We start from the raw sequence: 24,550 nt of genomic DNA on the forward strand, positions 1-24,550 counted from the left end.
TTTCAGGTTTTCCCTCTCTCCTAAGTGGAACAGAAACCGGGGAAATCGTTCCCCTTAAAACTGGTTTGTGATTTTCAAGATCCACCAGGTGTACCTTTGTTTCCATGTAATTTTCATGCTTGCATTTCACGTTGTTGAGAACCGCCTGCCACAAAATGTGGACCTTCGTTGAAAGCAGTGAAGCTAAAAGACGGACAGTTGCACTTCTTTAACTTCTGAATCCTCCTGTTGTGGTTGTGCAGTGTTGCTTTCAGCCTCACTGTGGGCTCAGACCCCCTGCAAATTCTTGTACCTTTGCTTGTTGCCCAGTCAGTCACATGGCAGGTGGGTGGAGGGGCCGGTCCATTTGCAGGTACTACCACTCCTATCTTGCCAGTGTATTTTGGAAGGGACCTCAGCAAAGGTGTTTACCTTGAGATTCCTTAAAGCTGACTAGCAGCTGATTAATGCGTTGTCTATTCTACTTGGTTAGGGACTAGGCCAGTGGTCGGCAAACTCATTAGTCAACAGAGCCAAATATCAACAGTACAACGATTGAAATTTCTTTTGAGAGCCAAATTTTTTAAACTTAAACTATATAGGTGGGTACATTGTTACTAACTTAATTAGGGTACTCCGAAGGCTTAGGAAGAGCCACACTCAAGGGGCCAAAGAGCCGCATGTGGCTCACGAACCGCAGTTTGCCAACCACGGGACTAGGCTGATTCCCCTGAAATCATCTATCTGACACCTGTTTCTAAAATCTCAGATAAGAGCCATCACTCTGGCTCATGTCTTCCTCTGCTCTTAACTTTATTAACATCAGTAGCTGAAAGAAGATGAAAGGAATGTCAGACTATTACCAGATTGATTTCATGGCAAAGCAAGTTGCTAAAATTGTCCTGCTTCACTTGTTTTAAAGAGATCATCCACATGTTTGAAGTCTAAAGATGCCTTGTCCAGAAGCCTTCTGATCAGTCCATTGTTGTAGTCTGTATATTAGCAGACACCTTTTCAACCAGCCTCCTGGTGTTTATCCAAAAAACTGACATGCTCCAGTTCTGGGATCCTACACATCCAAGAGCCTGTTTTGATTAGTTGAGACATTCATTTACAGTCACTAGAGCACTAATGGATAGGAATGCCACTCTTGAAAAAGTAAACTCAGTAATTGATAATTTACTTCTTGCATCAAAGGGAATACAGCCTTCCCCGCTGTCTACGTCTACACATTAGCCAATGTCTTGGGTGATGTGGGTAGGTGTGGGGACATAGGACTGTTTTCATATCCCAGGATCCTGGCATTTAGGTCATCATCACTTCTTATTTAGGAAGAGCTTTCCTGTTTTGAAATTCAGGGTCTGAGATAGGGACTGTAAAAACCAATTTATGTGCTACTTTATTTTTGGTATTTCCCTAGTAATGACAGAGAAATCCATCTCTTGGCAAACTCTTAAGACTGTACTCATATTTTTTTTCCTTTTCTAAACTTTTTGAGTATCGCTTTACACTTTCTTAGGAGATATAAAGCATTCTCTATATGCTTTTAAACTCAGTCCTGTCTCATCCATTAGTATTTCCCACATTCATCTTTTTCAGAGTCCACATTTATCTTTGCACAACAGTTCTCCAACAGCGTCACAGCTGTAACTGGTTTCTTGAACAGTCTGAACTCAGTGGGGAATGAATATGAAACCATTCTGTTCTCTCCAGTCACTGACTAGAACCACACTCAGATGAATTTCTCTTTCTTGTAACATGGGTGACATCTTGGACAGATTAAAATTGGGGTCACTATTGAGTGAGTTGATTTTAAAATTCTAATCTCCATTCTGATTGAAACTTTAACTCTTCCTCTCTCCCAGTAGATTTAAAATAGGGAGTGGGACATACAGACAATAAGTGTGGTGAAGGCCTGAGTGGTGGCGGGAGTTAATGGGGGAAGGGGGCGGGGAGGAGGGAAGGGGAAATCTGTAAAATTTTCAACAATACAGGGAGTGAGGGGGAGAGATCATCCAAAGGGCTTGTATGCATGCATATAAGCATAAGCGATGGACGCAGACAATAAGGGGTGAGGGTGAGGGCAGGACTGGGAGGATGAGGAAGACAATGGGGGGATAAAGACACATTTGTAATACCTTATCAATAAAAATAAAAAATACTGCAAAAAGTAAAATATAAACAAAATGAGGAGTGGGAAGGGTCTGCTTTTTTATTTCTCCTTCACTTATGGGAAGGAAGGCTGAGAGTAGAAAAGGCAGTCTCTGGGGGTCATTAGAGCTACTCACAAGTGTTCCTATTCTCCTTGGCACATGAAGGAGTTACACTTCCCACTCCTTCATATACTTTCTTAATGACAGATGGAGGGAAAAGGGAATGTGGGGAATCCCACATTCTCACAGCTGCCATCTGGAAGTGACTTATCTCACTTTCAGTCAGTTTTTATTGGCCACAGTGAGCAGCCTTAATCACCACCATAATTTACCTTTCTGGTCCCCAAATAGTTGGCTACTTCTTACCCAAAATTCCATCCAGCCCCAAGCCTAGAATCTCTGAGTGATATTCCATAGTTTCCTTACCAAGTCTGGACATGACATGCCTTCTTTTAGTCTGAAGATCTATGAATGTAGTAGACAAATTACCTATCTCCCACACACCCATTATTCAATGGTGGAAGAAGGTTATGACAACTAAAATAAGCATTCCCATCTAGAAAGAGGGAAGAGTGAGAGACACAAAGTGACTACAGATTCACAGCAAATCTTAAATCCAGCTAGGTCTAGCCTGACAGTGAAGAATGCTTCTTGATTAGACCTTGACTCTGCTCACTAGGAGAGCTCCCTGGCCCACTGGTCCCATGGCTCTTGAATCTGTCACTCTAGAAAATTCTTCCTTTTCCATTACTCTTTGACCTAATCAGAACAGATACTGATAAATTTGTCTGCTATGGAGTACTGAGCAATTTTATTAATCTGCTTCATGATACTGAGAAGTCAGAGACCTAAGATAATTTAAAGTTTTGAACAGTCTCTGACTTGTTCAGTTCAGATATGTGGTTTCTTTGGTAGTATAACTTTGCTAAAAACATAGCAAGCATCATATTAGATTCCATTCAGTTCTATGTGCCAATAGAACACAGTTTATTTTTAAACATACTAATTCCTTTTGCTAAAATGCTCCTGTCTATATCTTGAGTTAATTAGGAAACTACCAGGCTTTTGTTATTGGTTTCCGCGCCCCCCCCCCCGCCCCCACCATTTTGTCAATTGGGAAAAAAAATGAACATTAAACCTTTAGTTGTTTCTTGCTATTCTCATCTTAATCTATTCAGAGGTTTTAACAATAAGATTGAAAGCCACACCTTTAATTGGCTTTCAATAATAACTGGTCTTTATTATTCTAATGAATCCTCAAGTTTTTCTTTTGCAAGTTGAGAAAGGAGAATTAGTAGCCTCTTGAACCTTATTTATAGGTTTTTGTTGTTCTATTTTATTTGCTTTTATTTACTCCTGAAGTTAGCCAATTCTTTTCTGAACTCATCTCTTTCTCATAATACTGTATCCTCCCCCTTATCTGTGGTTTTACTTTCTCTGGTTTCGGTTACCCAGAGTCAACAATGGTGGAAAATATTAAATGAAAATTTCCAGGAATAAACAATTCTTAATTTTTAAATAGCACCATTCTGAGAAGTGTGATGAAATCTTGCACTGTCCAGCTTCATCCTACCCAGGAGGTGACTACCTTTTGTCCAGCTTATCCAGATGTCCATCAGTCATTTAGTATCCATGTTGGTTATCAGATTGACTGTCGTGGTAGTGCTTGTGTTCAAGTAACCATTATTTTATTTAATGATGACCCCAAAGCTCAAGAGTAGTGACGGATATGTGAAAGAGAGGCCGTAAAGTGCTTATTACATATTATTAGAAGGTAAATAGTAGCTGCTAAGTCACAATGCCTACATCATTCACCTCACTTTACCTCATCACATAGGTAGGCATTTTATCATTTCACATCATGACAAGAAGGGTGAGTACTGTACAATAAGATATTTTGAGAAAGAGAGAGAGAGAGAGAGAGAGACTACATTCATATCATTTTTATTACAGTATATTGTTAAAATTGTTACTGGACTAAAAGGGTCTATTTGCCTGTGCACATCAAAGTCCAGTAAGACACAAATAGGAGTTTGCAGCAAAGAAAGTAAGGATTTATTGGTTGAGAAAAGTGGCCTGTGCCCATAGCAGGTGAGCTAATCCTCAAAGAACTGGCTCCAGATGGCTTCCATGTGATGGGCTTCATAGGGGAAAATCATTAATCATGGTGACTAAGGGAGTTGGGGTCACGGTCAGGATCATGGTCTCTACTGATTGGTCTGCACTCGGGTAGGGAGTCGTTAATCAGTGCATCTGGTCCTGATACCAGCCATGGCATTGCTTCTTCTGGTTTCACAGATTTTCTGGGCCTGGGGCTGAAGCACAACTGAGGCCTAGATGTTATCTCTAGTTTGACTCAAACTCTGTCTCTGGGGTCAACAGACTGGAGACTTTGTTCCTACGATTATTTGTTGCTGACCAGAACCTCATTGTCCGGAGGGCTTAATGATTAAGGGAGTGGTCCTGCTAGGGAGAAGGAGGCAGGTGAGTCAGGGTGCTGGATGAGGCCAGCTTGAATCAAAAGGAAAGAAAGAAGAAAAGATCATATTAAAGAAATGGAGTTTCTACATGGTTATACTATTTTATTTTTGGCTATTGTTGTTAATATCTTACTATACCTAGTTTATAAATTAAACTTTGTTATAGGTACACATGTATTGGAATAAAACAGAGTACAGATAGGGTTTGGTACTATCTGTAGTTTTTGGCATCCACTATTGTCTTAGAACCTATCTCCCATGGATATGTAAGACTACTGTATCTTATCAAAGTGAAGCCAGAAACAACCAGCATATAGGTTGCTTGTATATATTATCTTCATTCCAAGTTATTTCGGGCAATAGCTTTAAGTATCATTGGTATATAGCTTTAATCATTATCATTTTAGCTTCCAATAACAGTTTCCTTTCCTTGCTGCCTACAGCTTGGTTACTTAGCAATGCTATGTATTTCTGGTTGTATGTTGTATATCATGATTCCATCTCACATTGAGTACTAATTTCTATATCAGTAAGAATACATTAAGTAGTGCTTAACCCAACAAAGTTTAGTTCTTGCTCCAGCTACATGTGCAATACAGGACAATAGAAGAGCTTTGCTCCTTGTGATTGCTCAGGGATTTAGGTTGGAGGCTCCAGTTGATGGAGGGTCCATGTAATTAGATTTCATTGACTACAGCTAGTTACTTGGCTAACCTAAGTTCATATTGGATGGGGAAGTATAATACTACCAGATGCCTAAAAAGAAAACTAGAATGTTTGTGAGTAGCCCTAATGAATATTATAAGCATCATGGCATTATAGTGATTGGCTCTAGCTTTTACTGTTTTAATTTGTCCATCTGTGGTGCAGATGTAGAATGAACAAGAATCCTTAGCAATCTAATCCTTTCCCAAAGCCTGTTTCTTCCATATTCTTTCCAATCCATTTAAAATAGCAATTCCATTTGCTCACGTTTTTTTAATAAAAAATCTTATCATCTTTCATGTTTCTTTTTCTCTCACACTCAAAATCCAATCTAAAAGCCAATTATATTTGTTTTACTTTCAAAACATATCCATAATATTACCATTTTTCTCCACTTTCATTTATACCATTTAGCTTAAAGCTACTATTGGTGTTCACCTCCTAATTGGTTGCCTTACTTCTACCTTAAACCTGTTTAATTATTCTCAATGCATTTGTCATCATATTTTTTAATGCCTGGAAATATCATATAATTCTGGATCATTTTACTTCATGATCCAGTCCCCCACATTCTTCTACCCTCCCATATTCCTTTATTTACTCCCTTCTTGCTCAATCTGTCCCAGCCACATGATTTTTCTTACAGTCTCTCAAACATGTAATCACTAGCTGTTCATTTATTTTCTCTCATATAGTCAGTGACTCACTCCCTCACCTCTTTCAAGTGTTTGCTCAAATGCCCCTTGGTCAGTAAAGCCTTTGCTGATCAATATATTAAAATTATCAGACCTCCAACTCTCTTTTCCCCTTTTCTGCTTTTTAATTTCCTTCATAGCAATTATCACTAATATGTTAATTTTTTTACTCATTTATTTTATTTTCTCTACTAGAGGCCCAGTGCATGAATTCATGCACAGGTGGGGTCCCTTGGCCTGGCCTGTAGGGATTGGGCCGAAACCAGCAGTCCAACTGCCTGCTGCTCCTGCTCATCCCAGCCCAGCTGCGCCTGCTCAGTCAGTCCTGATCAGGAGAGGCTCCTGCTGTTGCAGCTGTGCTCGCTAGCCTTGAGCCCTGCGTCTGGTGCCCTGAGGAAGGGAGGGAGGCCGGGATGCAATTGGCCCTCTGGGTGGGCGATGAGACACTCTTGCCAGCCCAGGATCCCAATCCGTCCTGCTGATGTTTGCGCCGGTTGTCGGGAGTCACCTGGTGGCTGCTTTTATATCATTTCTTCCTTGTGGAGCGTCTAGGGAGGGGAAGCAGCCATGGTGCCTGAGGCTGACTTCCAGGAGGCCTTCAGTGCTGTTGGGATCATGCCGGTGGTGCCAGTCCATCAGTACCTGGCCCATTCTCTGGAGATTGGACCTGCAAGACTACTGAGGGAGTGAATGGCTGCCATGGGGCCAATGGGCACCTGGAACAGGTCACTCAGTTGAGAGCACTCCCACTGTGAGAGAGCACCAACCACCAGGGGTCACCTCCTGTGTTGAGCGTCTGCCCCCTGGTGGTCAGTGTGCATCATAGCAACAGGTCGACCAATCCTTTGGTTGTTCAATTGTTCGGTCGCTCAGGCTTTTATATATATATACTAGAGGCCCGGTGCACAAAAATTTGTGCACTCGGGGGGGGGGGGGGCCCTCAGCCTGGCCTGTGCCCTCTTGAAGTCTGGGACCCCTCGGGAGATAACGACCTGCTGGCTTAGGCCTGCTCCTGGGTGGCAGAGGGCAGGCCCAATCCCTAGGTCAGCCCCTGGTCGGGCTCAGAGCAGGGCCGATTGGAGAGTTGGGGCGCCGCCCCTGTCATGCACAGAGCAGGGCGGATTGGGAGGTTGCGATGCCACCCTCAGTCACGCTCAGGGTAGGGCTGATTGGGGGGTTGGGGCACCGCCCCCTGTCACACTCAAGGCAGGGTCGATGGGGAGGTTGTGGCGCCACCCCCTGTCACGCACAGAGCAGGGCCAATCAGGGGGTTGGGGAGCTCCCCCCTGTCACTCACAGAGTAGGGCCAATAGGGGAGTTGGGGCACTGCCCCCTGTTACACACAGAGCAGGGCGGATCAGGGGGTTGGGGCGCCGCCACTCTCACACTCAGGGCAGGGCTGATGGGGAGGTTATGGCTCTACCCCGTCACACACAGAGCAGGGCCCGTGGGATGGGGGGGTGGGGCGCCGCACCCTGTCACACACAGAGCTGCAGGGCGATCAGGGGGTTGGGGAGCTCCCCCCTATCAGGCACAGAGCAGGGCCGATTAGGGGGTTGGGGCGCTTTCCCCTGTCAGGAACAGAGCAGGGCAGATAGGGAGGTTGTGGCCCTGCCCCCTGTCACACACAGAGCTGCAGGGCAATCAGGGGGTTTGGGCGCTGCCCCCTGTCACGCTGATCCCGGTGCCGGGAGGCCTCTCGGCTCCGCTGATCCTGTTGCTGGGAGGCATGTTACCCTTTTACTATATAGGGTAGAGGCCTGGTGCACGTGTAGGGGCTGGCTGGTTTGCCCTGAAGGGTGTCCTGGATCAGGGTGGGGGTCCCCACTGGTTTGCCTGGCCAGCTTGGATGAGTGGATGATGGCTGTTTGCAGCTGGCCACACACCCTTCAGGGTTGGGGTCCCCACTGGGGTGCCTGGCCAGTCTGGGTGAGGGGCTGAGGGCTGTTTTCAGGCTGGGACTGAAGCTCCCAACTGCTCCTTTTTTTCTTTTCTTTTTTGTTTTTTAATTCTGGGCCAGCTTTAGCTCTGAGGCTTGGCTCCAGCTCTTAGGCCTCCGCTGCTGAAAGCAGGTATCTGGTTTGTTTCGGTTCTATAATCGAAACTCTGTATCAATTCCAGCTCTGAGATCCCGGTTCGCTGAAAGCTGGTTTCTGGGGTTTTGTTTAGCTTCTATATTTGTTACAATGTTTTTTAAACTGCAGGCTCAGAGGCCGGCAAGGCAGGAGGGGAAGGTTGGAGTCCTCTGTCACTGAAGCAAGCAAGCCTCATGTTAGTTTCAAGCTGCCTGGCTGCCGGCCGCCATCTTGGCTGGCAGTTAATTTGCATATCTCGCTGATTAGCCAATGGGAAGGGTAGCGGTCATATGCCAATTACCATGTTTCTCTTTTATTAGATAGGAGATAGATATAGATATAGATATAGATATAGATATAGATATAGATATAGATATAGATATAGCTAGATTTTCAGAGGAGCAATGGGGATTATTTCTCTCTTTTTTCCCTCCCTTCTCTCCTCCTTCTCTTCCTTCTTTCCTATCTATCTAATTCTTTTGTTTGTTTGTTTGTTTTCCTTTTTTTCCTTCTTGCTCATGCTGTTGATTTCTTTTTCTCTATCATCATCGTTACTGTTATTTTCTAAAATCTTTTTACACTGCTATGTCATAGTGCCTAAAATAGAACAGGGCTTGGCATGTATTAGGCACTCAGAAAAGTTTGTTAAATAAATGAATAGAAGAATATTTATTCATAAAAAGACAAGTAGTATCCAAACTGAGCCCTAGCTGGCTCTGCTCAGTGGTTAGAACATTAGTCTTGTGGGTTTAATTCCAGTCAAGAGCATGTACCTTGGTTGCAGGCTCAGTCCCCCGGAAGCAACCAATCGATGTGTCTCTCTAAAAATTGATGTTTCTTTCTCTCTGTCTCTCCTCCTCCCTTGCACTTCTCTAAAAACCAATGGAAAAAATATCTTTGGGTGAGGATTAACAAAACAAAAAAAAAGAAGAAAAAAAACAAAACAAACTGAGTGTTCACATGGGAGTTTTACATGAGGTGAAGGTGACATTTCATGTCAGTGAAGAAAATATGGTTTTGCAACAACTGGATAAATATGTAAAATATATAAAGTTGAATTCATGATAAACTTAGAGTTCACTCCAAAATAGATTACTTACATATACAAAACTTAAATTTTGGTATACAAACCCACTAAAATAAATAATTAAATACAGGGAAGTATTTTTGAGCATGATATAAAAATGAAACTATAAAACAAAGGATTAATCCAATTTATCACTTGAATTGATGTTATTCATTTACATGAAATTTTAAAATATTGTATATGTCAACTTCTGCACAACAAAGGAAGCCATCAACCAAATGAAAAGGCCACCTACAGAATGCAAGTTAACATTTGCAAATTGTATATCTAATAAGGGTTTAACAGCCAATATATATATATATATATTTGTGTGTATATATAATTTGTATATAGAAATACAGATCCATAGCAAAATCCCAAATAATCTAATTTAAAAATGAAAAGAGGAAATATATAAACATGTTCCCAATGAAGACATACAAATGGCCAATAGGTACCTTAAAAGGTGCTCAACATCACTAATCAGAGAAATGCAAATCAAAAGTACAATGAGATATCACCTCACATCTGTTAGAATGGCTATCATCAAAAAGACAAGAGATAACAAGTATTGGTGAGAATGAGGAGAAAAGGAAATCCTTTACATCATTGGTTGAAACGTAAAGTGGTACAGTCATTATTGGTACAGTATATATATATTTTATATAATATATCATATTTTAATATATTTTAATATATAATATATATATTATATTTTATATATATTATATATTATATTTTATATATTTATTATATATATAAAATAAAAGCATACTATGCTAATTAGACTGGACGTCCTTCCGGACGACCTTCTGGATGAAGCAGGGGCTGTAGCCATGGGATCGAGGAAGCCACCCCACCTGCAAGGGATCCAGGCAGCCACCACGGCTGTGAAGGCCTACTCTTGCACAAATTTCATGCATTGGGTGTGGCCTCTAATATATATATATATATATATATATATATATATATATATATATATCATATGATCTATCTATTCAATTTCTAGGTATATAGCCAAAGGAAATGAAAACAGGATATTGAAGAGGATCAGCATTTTCATCTTCATTGCAGCTTTACAATAGCCAAGATAGGAAAATAACCTAAATGTCCATCAACAGATGAATAAATAAAGTACTAGAATGATATATATCCAATGGACATCATTCAGCCATAAAAAAGGAAATCCTGCCATTGGTGACAACATGGGTGAAACTTGAGGGTGTTATGCTAAGTGAAATAAGTCGGAGAAAGACAAATACTGCATGGTAACATTTATATGTAGAATCTAAAACGGAAGGGGGGAAAATGAAACTCATAGAAACAGAGAGTAGAAAAGTCAGGGGCTGAGGGTAGGGTTGGGGCAAATAGAGTGAGTTTTGTAAAAGGTACAAACTTTCAGTTATAAGATGAATAAAGCCTGAGAACATAATGTGAAATAGGGTGACTATAGTTAATAACATTGTATTATATAAAATAAATTCTGATTTCTTCTAAAATGTCAGAAACATGCATGAATTAGTGTTTTTTCCTGGAACACTCTTTTGAGTTATTTATTCATGTATTCACTCAGCTTATATTTTTGAAGAATTAGAGACTGGCTTTAGTTAGGTACTGGGTATGTATCAGTGAACAAAATAGAGAAAATCTCTGCTGTGGGGAATTGGAACGTATACTAACCATACACTATGTACCAGACACTGTGAAGGCTATGGAGATGTATATAGTTCTGCTTTCAAATCCTTGTTAAAGAAACAGATATAAACATATAATCACCACCCAGAAATGTTACACACTGTTTTTGCTCTATAGGAGTGGTTTTGGGGAAAAATAAAGTATATGGCAAATATATCATAAACAGTCAAAACAAACAACACAACAGAAGACAAGTATTTCAAATTTCTGAGGGCTGACTAATGTCCTAGCTATATGAACAGTTCACTCAAATTAATTTTTAAAAAAGTTCAGAAACACAAACACACAGTAAAATGCACAAAGAATATGATCAGAGAAAAGAAATAAAAATGGATCTTAAACACATGAAAAGGAAAATCATCTCACTGCTATACTTAACACTAGCTTGCCCAAGGAAGTCATTTTGACTGTTTTTTAATTTCAATTAGGAAAACAATTATGTATATAAGGACACAATGTCTTAGAATTTTGTGACTTTTTTTACAACATATGAATGCGTTTATTAATAATTGTAGTTACCTCCCCCTCCTTCATTTCCGGTATATATATATATATGTGTTATACCTATATTGCCCAAAAGCAGTCATTTTGACTGCTTGGGGAAATTATGACTCTTATTATTGAATTGAGTAAATTTCTTATATGACCAGGTCAGCTCTGTATTGAAATAACAGTTTTCATTTTTTTTTCGATTACCGTCACATGATAACATACAAGTACATGATAAATTGTCGATACTTGATAAGTTGCAGTTGCTCAATTAGCTAAACTAGTACTTGTTATTCGAATCTTTATGCAGTGATACTTGTTCTAATAAGTTGTTTATTGTATTTCTTTTGCGCCCTAAATTCATAAAAGAAATGTCGAATAGAAGTGAGTTATTGGAAAAGCTAAGGAACATAAGTGAAGAGTGCTCTGATATTATTCTTTCACAGTGCAGTCATTTTGACTGCTTTTGGGCAATATAGGTACATACTAAATTTCCGTCTTTCTAGTGTTAAAAGAAGCAAATGAGAACTTCAATGATATACACTTTTCAAAATCACAATACTGGCAAAGATAATTTATTTTAAACATCTGGTGTTTGACTAATAGGGTACAATTATAATTCTAAAAAAACAAATAAACAGATTAAACAGAAAAATCTATCATAAGCTATAAAAGCAAATAAAATCCCATCATGAGTTTAAGTATTTTCTGTTAACACTATATCTTCCCCCAAAATACTTATGTCCTTTAAAATATTTTGAGATATTCTACATTTGGAGAACCAATGATGGTGTCCATTTTGTTAACCTGAGCTGATCATTGACTTGGCCCTGAATTCTTGATATTTTGTGGAACCATCATTGAGAAGACTTTGTTTTATTCTTTACCAGAAACACATGTTCAGGGGGAAACCTTGTTTAGTTTGTTCTTGACAGCTATAACTATTATCAGGGTCACACCCTCGTGGAAACCATGGATATAAGAACATAGAGCGGCCTCATTCAATGCTGGGGTCCCACCAGGGGCAGGCAGGTTCTCTGCAGAAGACCTGGCTGCAGTACTCAGTTCTCCTTCCTTATCCCCTCCCAGCAGTGCCTGCCCTCTGGCCGGATTCTAGACATCGATTTATTTTATTTTCTGGCAGCTGAGCTCTAGAGCACTTTCAAAAGAAAAGGCCACAAATGAATAAAATATTTCCTCTCGGGGGTCTGGAGGGAGGGAGGACACTTGAAGCAAATGAACAGGATGCTTAGCTCTTTGGCGCAAAGCTTTTGGATTCTTTACATCATCCATCTACTCCCCGTGCTTCTCTTCTGCCTCTAGCTCATCCAGGCTGTCTGTCCCTCAGAGGCCTCTCGCACCTCCCAATCTGGCCGTATTTTTCCCAGGCGCTGGAATTGGAAGGATTTTCTATTAAGTAGGACAGGGTTTTAAGGGTGGCCAAGCAGGAGGATGTGAGGAGAAAGAGGCTGGGGCGGGGCAGTGAAGCGTCTCAGAAATCTTGCCTTGAGGCCCAGAACATAAAGCTAAACTACTGGTAGGAAGCTATAAATCCTTCATTTCAGTGAAAGGATTGGAGCACGTCTTCTCCAGCTCACAAGCACTTCAGCAGAAAAACATTTATCTTGTCTAACCTTGCAAAGCTGGTCCAAAAGCAGACTGGTTGAATGAGGCAGAAATGTTGGGAAAGCGGTCGCTGCAAAGGCTGTGTTCTTACAGGCAGCCCTCTGCAGGAGGGAGCTATGCCTCTACACAAAAATGCTTTCATGGTCTGGCCCCATTTCTTTGGCTTGGCCAGCCGGATTCAAGGGCTTTCTTTAGGGGGTTCTGCTTGCGATTTCAGTGACCCTGGGCCCCACTTCACTAGAGTTACATTTTTCTGTCTCTGATAATGATGATCTGTAAACAGTCTCAGCCTCTCTGTTGCAACCCAGATGTGAGTTATACACTGTGATGCAAAGAGAATTAAAAAAAAAAAAAATTAGTCCAGGATGTTCTTTGTGACATTTAGAATTCCTTTGAGAGGAATTTTCCAACTTAAGGTCTTCTCCCCCACCTCCCCCCATAAGCATTTTATAAGTCTTGCCGGAATGATTAATCATATTTCTAAATAAAACATTTACTACTCAATGTCTAAATAAGGTATTTGAAATGCAAAGAGGTTTTCCTTTGGCTCTTCTTGAAATAAAACTTTTCTGAACATTTCTTGGATGAGAGGATATGGACATTTTCAGGTTTCAATGTGTCAAAGCGTTTGAGGAGCTGGTGATGGCACTTACTTACCTGGTGACCTGGCTGCCTGACTGCTCTGCATTTGTATTTTGTTAAGTGATTTGTAGGCTATTGAGCCCGGGAGAGCTCAGCACGGTTCCAATGCATTCCATTATGTTTTCATTGCTAATGTAATTACCGACATCTACAGAATAGCAAGTGTATATAAAAATGAATCATTCCATTTCTGAGGGCTTAATGGGCTTCTTGAAAGAAAAGGAAAGAGAAAAAAGATTGAGCCTATTAAGAAGCCTTTTCCCCTCCCTCTCCGGTTTCCCAGTGAAATGTATTTCTAGCAAGCAGAGACTAGGGAGTCGGGAGTGGATCTTTGAGGGATCGTTCTGATTTCTTTCGTTCTTTCTTTCTTTCGATTCTGTTTTTTCTGTCTTTCTTTCTTGCCGGCCTGCCTCCGTACGGAAGGCCTTCGTCTTACTTCTTCCTCTCTCCTCCTCCTCTCTCCTCTCTCCTACTTCTCTCTCTCTCTCGCTCTATCTCTCCTCCTTCTTCTTCCTTCTTCCTTCCTTCCTTCCTTCCTTCCTTCCTTCCTTCCTTCCTTCCTTTCTTTCTTTCTTTCTTTCTTTCTTTCTTTCTTTCTTTCTTTCTCTCTCATTCCAACTTTAGTCAGTAACAAACTTCCAAATTGCCTCTCTCGACAACTGTGGAACATGCCCAATAGTTTCTCTTTGTGCAAGAAAAGAGGGCATAGAAATTGCTAAATTTAATCAGTAATAATCAGAGAAATACGAGATGAATCTAGTTCAGAGGTTAGGAAATTATGATTCTAGCGACCCTGATTCAAATAGTAATATGATTTTGATAGGCAGAAAAAAGCTCAGGATGAGACTAGGACATAAAATAGGCACAGGGACCTTTTAATTATTGCTTTTGGTGTGTTCTCGAGAAACTGAAAGTTTGGAAATTTAACCCAGTAGCCCTCACCTGGGTTGTTTTGCTCCCCACCCCATGCCCCCTCCCTTCTGGAGGATATCTGCAATGTCTGGAGACATTTGGGTTGTCACAGACAGAGGGGAGAATGCGACTGGTGTATAGTGGGTAGGGCCAGGGATGCTGATGAGCATCCTGTAGCATACAAGACAGCCCACAACAAGAAGTATCTGGCACAACATTTCAATATTATTGGTCTTGAGAAACCCTGGATTAATTTAACTCATCATCATTAAAGATGAAAACTCAAAATAAGCAAATAAACATAAAAGACTAAGCCTTATATAACCTTTAGCCATTCATCTTTTTAAAAACATTTTTAAGGCCTGGTCTGTGATACAGTTCTATTGAGCTACCTCGAGTCCCACTACATGGAACTCTGTACTTTAGTACTTTTTTTCCTTCTATTTCCTTATTCACATTTAAAGATATTCAAGACTTTTCTTAAACGTCACCTCTCCTAGGTGAAATTTTCTATGACAGAGTCTCCTTAGGGCTCTGTCTCTTAGGAAGGACAAACTATGTTTGAAAAAAGCACAGTATGTGCCTCTGTTATCTACTCTTCACTTGCTACTGCTTGTTCACATTCAGTCACATTCAAGCACCTTCTGTAGACTATGAGCTCCTGACAGCAGAAGCTGGATCCTGCTCATCTTTAAAAACCCAGCAGGGTCTACTCCTTAGCACCTTTCAAAGGGACAAATGCCATCATGAATGAAAGTCTCAGGGAAGAAAGAAGCCTCTTTGGGTTAACCTCTCTCTTAACTCTGCCTACTTCATCTTTTGACTGTTTTTATCACGTGTGAACTTTGTTCAATAGCTCATGATGTCATTTAGTCCAAAGCTCTTTCCCGAGCTGCGTTATAGGTATACATAGTACTTTCAAAAGAGTTACCATCACTTTTTCCTGACATCGCCTATGTATCTTAAAACCCTCCCCAACTTTATTCGATTATGACCCTTACATTATTTCCTTTCTTAATTTGCTTCTTTTCCCAAATACCCTGTATCAAGACAGATATAGCAAAATGAAGCTCATGAGAAACCTTCTCATTCTCTCTTCAGAGTCCTGTTCATAACTGAGTTCTAAATCACTTCCAAATTCTCTTCTCATTTCCATGACCATTTCTTTAATGTTGACCTCTATCTCATTATCCATACTGCTTCCTAAGAGACAGAGCCCTAAGGAGACTCTGTCATAGAAAATTTCACCTAGGAGAGGTGATGTTTAAGAAAAGTCTTGAATATCTTTAAATGTGAATAAGGAAATAGAAGGAAAAAAAAGTACTAAAGTACAGAGTTCCATTTAGTGGGACTCGAGGTAGCTCAATAGAACTGTATCACAGACCAGGCCTTAAAAATGTTTTTAAAAAGATGAATGGCTAAAGGTTATATAAGGCTTAGTCTTTTATGTTTATTTGCTTATTTTGAGTTTTCATCTTTAATGATGATGAGATAATTTTTTTTTTTTTTTTTTTTTTTTTTTTATTGCTTAAAGTATTACAAAGGGTATTACATATGTGTCCATTTTATCCCCCCGCCCTAGACAGTCCCCTAGCCTCCCCTATCCCCCAATGTCTTATGTCCACTGGTTATGCTTCTATGCATGCATACAAGTCCTTTAGTTGATCTCTTACCCCCCTACCTCCTGCCCCGCAACCCTCCCCGGCCTTCCTGCTGCAGTTTGACAATCTGTTTGAGGCAGCTCTGCCTCTGTATCTATTATTGTTCAAAAGTTTATAATGGTCTCTATTATCCATGAATGAGTGAGATCATGTGGTATTTTTCCTTCATTGACTGGCTTATTTCACTTAGCATAATGCTCTCCAGTTCCATCCATGACGTTGCAAATGGTAAGAGTTCCTTCCTTTTTAGAGCAGCATAGTATTCCATCGTGTAGATGTACCACAGTTTTCTAATCCATTCATCTACTGATGGGCACTTAGGCTGTTTCCAGATCTTAGCTATGGTGAATTGTGCTGCTATGAACATAGGGGTGCATATATCCTTTCTGATTGGTGTTTCTGGTTTCTTGGGATATATTCCTAGAAGTGGGATCACAGGGTCAAATGGGAGTTCCATTTGTAGTTTTTTGAGGAAACTCCATACTGTCTTCCATAGTGGCTGCACCAGTCTGCATTCCCACCAGCAGTGCACAAGTGTTCCTTTTTCTCCACATCCTCTCCAGCACTTGTCGTTTGTTGATTTGTTGATGATAGCCAGTCTGACAGGTGTGAGATGGTACCTCATTGTTGTTTTGATTTGCATCAATGATGATGAGATAAATTTTTAAGCGTAATTTTTCTTGTCCCTAGTTAAATTATGTAATGATTCAATGGCTCCTCATTGCCCGTAGATAAAATCTACATTCTATAGACTGGCACTATAAGAGCCTTTATGCTATTATTCCATGATATTATCTTTCCAGCCTCACCTCATCTTCAATCATCATATGTGCTCCCAGTACACCAAACAGTTTGTGTTATTTCCCTTGCCTAAAAGCACCTCATTTTATCTCCCACTCACCCACATTGTCTTCCACTCATTGTTATCCATCAAGCTCCTCTCTCCTGAAATTATTCACTTTTATCTTTAAGCTGGTTGGTGGCTCTTTTTTGAGTTCCCGGCTCATTCTGACTATATTTCTAGTACAACCCTTTCCTCACAGCGTTGTCAGCATGTATTTTCCCTATTAAACTGTGAGCCCTTTAAGGAAGGAGATGCATAGCAACTCTTTCTACCTTCCCATTGCCGATTAGAGAGCCTGACAGGGAAAAGTTAATAAACACAGAGCCTTTGATGTAGGAAGTATTCAGTAAACACATGTTTAGTTAAACTGAGTCTCAGATGAGGAACCCATGGGAATAAACCTGGAAGTGGCAGGGTGTTAATATACTCAGCTTATCTTTCATGTACTAATGGTATTTAAAGGGACCAAAACTCAAATCGTTTCCCCGAAGTGTGAGGCTCCAGTCTCTTGGTTTGTCTGCCCTATTGGATTTTGCTAGTCTCCAGTTCTATGGTTGTGACTTAACTATTCAAACTCATAAAAATTCCATTCAATTACTTCACTAAATGGAATTTAGTTTGGCCTTTAGAAAGCTCTCCTAAGACTTTCCAGCCACTAGGTTATCATTTAGTCAGAGTATTGTGGTAAAGAGTGGCTGGAGAATGAATGTGGAAGTGATGGTGGTCCATGACGATATTGCAGGAAGCACATAAATTACAGGAGCAATACCCAAGTGTACAACGTGAGGGAAAGGATAACCGGGTGTTAGGTGAGGTCCAACAATGAGATAATTCAAGTCTCATTTCCAGGTTTCAGCTACTGCAAGAATTTTAAAGATTTAAAAATAGATATAATATGTTCCTTGTCACATTCCCAGACATGGAAGGGCTCCTCTGTCACATTCTCAGACTCTGTGGGTACGAGACATGTAAAGCAGAGAAGGGATGTTTAAGTTTAAGTCTGGGCAAAATTGAGGCACGCGCTAGTGTTCCACATTCCAGAAGGAAAAAAGAAACACCTCAAAGCAAAAATCACATCGTGCTATATTTTTGCAGACATAGCTGAGGTTAATATTAAGATTGTCACATCAATTTTATTTTTATTTTTTCTCTTTCTGAGAAATGAAGGAGTGAAAAAGAGGAAATAAAGTTTAGGAAGGTAGACACACGACTTGTAGTTCATATTTCATAGAAAAATATACAGTGTAGGAGCCTTTCTGGAAAAAGTTCTGAAGACTGAATTGGATTATTATAAATGTATGTAGGTGCAATTGATGTTCGTAAAACGGAAGTCAGTAATGTCCATCTGGAAAGCATTTATCAGGGATGTTAAGTGTGATGATGATTAGGAGTTTTCTCAATTAGATTAATAAATAAAGTACATGTAATTTGGTTTGTTATTTATAACTCAGCTGAATTATATGCTAGATCCACACTGCACAAACTATTAGAACTCACCTGGAAAAAAAGAAACTAAAGATCTTTTATGTGCTATTTGGTTGATATGGTTTAAACTTGAAACATTGACTATTTAATTCAGCTTTTTTTCTCTTAATTTAACTTCCTTACTAATCACTTAATGGCTTAGTTCTTGGTTTCTGTCCCTTTGGTTCCCCTAATAAACTTAAAAAAATGAATGTCCTTGAGATAATCCCATTCAAGATAGTATTTGTTTGTTTTGAAACTTGCCATCAAAAGAGCCTTGACTAAGGCAATTCTTTTGGTTAGCGACCAGGCTATAATAGGTCCCATGATATGCATGGTGCTTGTGTCATTTCAATTCTGACAAGAGCTTTTTGAATTAGATATCTTTGGTCCCATTTGGCATTGAGGAAATTGATACTAAATAACTTGTGAAAGTCCCAAAGCAGGAAAGTGACAGAGACAGTATTCCAAATTTACACTTTAACCCTTCACTGTAGGATGGCTCTAGTGTTTGATCTTATTATCTTTATACCTCGTATATATATATATATATGTAGGATCCATAGTTTTTATATGTGAATCTGCTCTACCTCCACAAATTCTGAGTAAGGCAGACTTGGTATTTTTTCTTTTCTTATCCTTTAGAGTTGGCATATTGCTTTGTCTAAAATAGATGCTCTGTTAACATTTACTAGTAATTGACTCAGTAAGTGAAAAATAATGGGGAAACACTAATGGCAGGTAAAATGTTTTAAATAATTAAGACTTGGCTGGAAATGAGAAAGAGATGTTTCTTCTGTTCTCTTCCTTGGGAGGGAGGCCACAAGGCTGCGACCTCTGGGAGTGTTGAACTTTGCAGGGTCTCTGTACTAGGCTGGAGGTCTGGAAGGGACGAGCTGTTTATCTTTGTTTTAAAGTTATTTTCTAAGGCAAACTAGGCCTTCAAAAAACATTTATGAATTCATTGCAGATGAGTGGATTCAATACTATTTTCTTTAAAAGATTCCAGCCTTGCCCGGCCAAGCATCAACCTGTGAAGCAGGAGGTCACAGTTTGATGACCTCCCGGTCAGAGCACATGCCTGGGTTGCAGGCTCGTTTCTCAGGAGGCAGCTGATCAATGATTCTCTTTCATTGATGTTTCTATCCCTCTCTCCCTTCTTCTCTGAAATCAGTAAAAAATATTTTTAAAAAAGATTCTAGCCTTGATAAAGCTAGATTTTTCTTTTAATACTACAAAATTTTTGTGTCTGCATTGGTGTTGTTTATATATTATTTAATTTTTTCTTTGCTTTAGATACCCTTCCTGCCATTATAATAAAGGTGACAACAACAAATCTGACACGTATTTAAATGACTTTTGGAATATGGATAAATCAGATCAGCTCTCTATTCTATTATACAATTTCATTTGAGTTTTTCTTAAATCTTTCAACATCATACCATCTCTCAGGTTAGCCTAATATTGTGTAAATTTTCTCGTTGAAATCATAGGATGGTGAATTTTAATATTTGAAGAGGAAAAAGAAAGTATGCAGAGTGGGGTCTAGGTGTTAAAACACACACAGTAAAAACCTCTGACTCCTGCTGCCCAGCCAGGGTTTAAAAGCCAATGTCCAATCCTTTTGGTTTACAGATAAAATGATTGAGTCAGAGAAAATATTGGTAAACTGTCATTTGGGTTCCAGAAGGAATGCATAAAACTGAAAAGAAATGTGAAAATTCACCTAATAGGAATGATTTACTTTTGTAATATATTTAGTAATAACACTTTTATTTGCACATGACTGAAAGCCAACTGAAAACAAGATATGAAGAAAAGCAAATGAATTGGCTTATAGAATTCAGAAGTGTTGAATACCAGACCATGGAAAGGGCAAGTATGCAATTGGGCATTAGGCACATTCCACACCAGGTACTCAAGTGCTACCGCTCCTGCCTGTTGTTAAACTTTATTCGCTTCCATTGAAGTGCCAATTTATCCACATGGCAGAACATGTGGTTGCCAATGATTTCCAAATTTTGCACCTCATCATTTAAGACACCAGGAAGAGAATGACCTCAAGCTTTCCCTAGAGCCAAATGAAAATGCCCTACCAGGTCTGTGCTGGAAGTCCTAGATTTGCAATATATGTTGACTACTCAGCAATATGTTGTCTCATCTCTTAATAGTATAGTAAACCATACTTTGTGTTTATTATTTAGAAAAAAATTTTAAAAAAAAAGAATTTCACTTGATTTGGGCACAAATTTGAACTCAAATTGGACAAAGGACAGGGTCACATGGACTGGGAGAAGCATGTCCATATAAACCGTATAGATAGGGGATGAGGCAGCTTTTAGACTTGGGTACTTAGCAAAACAGCTCAGGCACCTACTAAAAGAATCAGTTATTTAACTTGGAGAAATACATGAAAATGTTATAATCTTTTAGCTGAAACACCTTTGCATGCAGTACAAGGTGATTTTTCCTTGGGAACCATTTAATTTCTCTAGAGCAGGCCCTTTCAGCCTGCTGGGCAGTGGGATGGCCCGAGGACCCCAGAGCCCACTCTGCAGACTTTCACCTACTCTCCTTGCATTGACTTCTGTGCCTCACTTCTGTGCTGCCTGAGGTCTGTGCCCCCGTTTAAAACATCCTGATTCAATTGCTCCAGATAATATGTTTCTTTCATCTGTCAAAAGAGTGGAGAAAGACGAAATCTTTTTGTAAAGTTGGGATGGGCCTGTGCAGAAGTTAACACCGTGAGCAGGCCTGAAGCGACTGTTGTTAGAAGGTGCAAGCTTGGTCCTCAGCTGGTACTTTGGCTTTCAAAATGTGCCCCTTGTTACTAACCAATAACTCTGTGTTTCTATTTCTAGGCTGTTTGTACAAACGCTGTCATTGATGGTGAATATCTGCTGTCCTTCTGGGAGTCTGAAATTTTTATACTTGCTAGGCAAAGGGTGCTCACATGACCAGCCCCCCACCCCCCTCAACAAACAAACAAACAAACAAACAAACCCTAAACTATTTGTCTCAAACAGGATTCTCTGGACAGAAACATCGCGTGTGTGTTGCTGCATTTTCCCTGCAGGAGGACTTTGTGCTCTGTGTGACGGGAGGGAGAGAATATAGGAAGACTGCACATTGATTCCTCTAGGCTCACCTGTCTTCTCCCTTTCTGATCCTTGTATCACAGTGATAAATCTTTACTATGAGTACAATTATTTGCTGAGTCCTGTGATTCCTTCTAGAGAATCATTGAAAGTGTGGGTGGTTTTGCAATACTTGGAATAAGAACCTATTTTTTTCCAGGTTCATGGTTTGCTCAGTTCTGGACCTTGCTCCAACATCTCTCTTCAATATCACTTTCCATGTAATATCACTTACATTATAATCCATCAGCTTCCCTTTTCCAGAACTCTGTTGGAATCTTTTCTCATTGGTATCCTTTCAAATTCTCTTTGTCCATGTGGACTAATACAATTTTTTGTTACTCTGTTGTCATTACAATACATATTTGTACAAGGAAGGATAAATCAAGTCTGGTTAACCTGTCATATGTATGTGGAAGCTCTCTATTATATCTGCGTGCTTTTTTCTTTACCATTTAACCTAGTCACTTTTTGAAGGAAACCAATTCTTCATATTTTGCTTTTGTGATGTTTGTTTCATATTTATCTCTAATCATTTTTATATCTTGTTACATGTTTTCATTGTGTGTCATTTTTCTGGCTAATTTGCCATAGCACTATTAGAATCTTCTGTATATTAATGGATCTAATTTATAAATAATTCATTGGTATTATTTTCCTCCACAATATTTCATTTGCTTTAAAAAATATCATCCTGCCCTAACAGGTTTGGCTCAGTGGATGGAGCATCGGCCTGCGGACTGAAGGGTCCCAGGTTCGATTCCAGTCAAGGGCATGTACCTTGGTTGCGGGCACATCCTCAGTAGGGGTGTCCAGGAGGCAACTGATCGATGTTTCTCTCTCATCGATGTTTCTAACTCTCTATCCCTCTCCCTTCCTCTCTGTAAAAAAATCAATAAAATATATTTTTTAAAAAATATCATCCTAATGCCTTATTTACTCAGGTTTCAGCATATTTTATAGAGTTAATGTCTTCCCAACATTCCTTGAAAGTACAGACACATGTTTAATGTTTTTATGTTATATATAGTATTTTTTAAAAATTACTTCTCATTTCTGGTATCTCTATTCCTTTTATTTTTGTTGTATTTTTATATCTTCAAGTATTTTTTTTTTGGCTAAAGTTTCAAGTTTTAATATCTTTCTTTCTATTCATTTTGGAATGGATGATTATTTTCTCACCTATTATTTTACCCAAGGTAGTGTAATAATTTTCTTGACTTTGTTATTTGTTTACTTGTGCATTGTATAAACATTTCCTTTGGGCTTGAGAGTGAGATATTGATAGTTCATATTTTCTTTATCAGTCAATAGTGTTAATATGACACCATAGTCAGCTACACTCTGATTTTTGTTGTTGTTGTGTTTTGTTTCTTTGTTTGCCCATTTGCCTGACTTTTCTCTAAACTGGTTGAAACTCTTGTGCTGGGAGACAATGTCAGCCAATTGTGGCACTTACCTTTTGCTTCTGGGTGAGCCAGCACTTCGGTGATAATACCGTTTAGAAAAAGTTCAATTGACATTTTTGTTTCTTAGGCCAGCACATATTTTCTTCTCCCAAGTTATCTTTGTTCTGCAACTAGAGTTGGCTTTGGGGATATTCTTTTTCACCTCATACAATCCACCTTCACCTTTACACCTTCCACCTGTCAGTTAAAAAGTGAGATTAGAGAGAAAATAATGGTAATGTGTAGGCTCCTAGGATTTCCTCCGATCTTACTCCCATGAGGATCTGTGGACATGGGGAATGTGCTCGAGGTTAGGGATTTTCCCTCTTTTCCTGTCTCTATAATCTCCACGGCTTGTGCTACATGCTGGGGAATATTAGTGGGGCATTTATTTCTTTTCTTTCCACCATTCTTTACTGTATTTTCAAGATCCTTTTTCAATTTGAACCAAATTATATGTTCTTAGATGTATCTTGCATGAGTTGTGAGTTGTTCCTGTTTGAGTATAGTTGACATTTCCCCTTAAAATTTATTCAATGTACATCAATATTATCATATATTCCAGCCTTGGAAACAATAAACCTCTCAGTCTGATAGCATATAAACTTCTTAGCTTTAATGGAAATTTTGCAAAGGTTTAACACAACAAAATGACTCCAAAGACTGGGCTGCTGCATCATCACATACAGTGATTTTTAGAAAAGGTATTCTGTTTTCATTGACAAACTAAAAAGACTTCCCCTCTGTGTTGATAAAACACAAATCAAAGAGAAAGGGTTAGTGAGTAAAGCAAGAAGGATTTTGGCTGTCACTCAAGCTTCATGGTTGGGCATAAACTTCACGGGCACAACAAGCTACCCTGCACAAAACATGCTAGGTGTCTAGTAAAATCAGTAGTGTTTAGTTTCTAAGCAAAATAAATTAATTGGAGGCCGTAACTAACATTATACGCAATGGTGAAAAACTGAAAACTTATCCTTGAACAAGATAAGGATGTTTAACCCTGGCCATTGTTTCTCAGTGGTTAGAGAGCGTCCCCCCTCCCCACCTACGAAGGGTGGTGGGTTTGATTCCAGGTCAAGGACATGTAACTGGGTTTCAGGTTTGATCCCTAGTCCCTGTCGGGGCACTTGCAGCAGGTGACCAATCTATGTGTCTCTTTCATCTCTCTCTCTCTCTCTCTCTCTCTCTCTCTCTCTCTCTCTCTCTCTCTCTCTTCACCCTCTCTCTCCTCCTATCCTTCCACTCTCTCTAAGAAAGATAAGGATGCCCACTCTGGCCACTTTTAAGCAACATAGTATTGAAAGTCCATACTGTTTTTGTTTTTTGGTGTGTTTTTTGTTTTTGTTGGAGTAGTTTTCTCATTTCTGTAGATTTAACTATATTTCATTATTGTCTCATTGCCATTTTAATGCTCTATAGATAATATGGGGAAATGGCCTGGTCTTTGTGCCTCAGTGGTTGAGCATCCACCTATGA

At 39.6% G+C, this 24,550-nt stretch overlaps 1 long non-coding RNA gene across 2 annotated transcripts in view; it reads left to right on the forward strand.

Moving 5' to 3' along the window:
- Positions 1 to 24,550, forward strand: part of LOC118659737 — a 104,209-nt gene that overhangs the window by 51,445 nt on the left and 28,214 nt on the right. The gene's annotated exons all lie outside the window — the stretch shown is intronic.

This window comes from Myotis myotis, unplaced genomic scaffold, assembly GCF_014108235.1.
Source record: "Myotis myotis isolate mMyoMyo1 unplaced genomic scaffold, mMyoMyo1.p scaffold_m19_p_7, whole genome shotgun sequence".
In the NCBI taxonomy this organism is placed as follows: Eukaryota; Metazoa; Chordata; class Mammalia; order Chiroptera; family Vespertilionidae; genus Myotis; species Myotis myotis.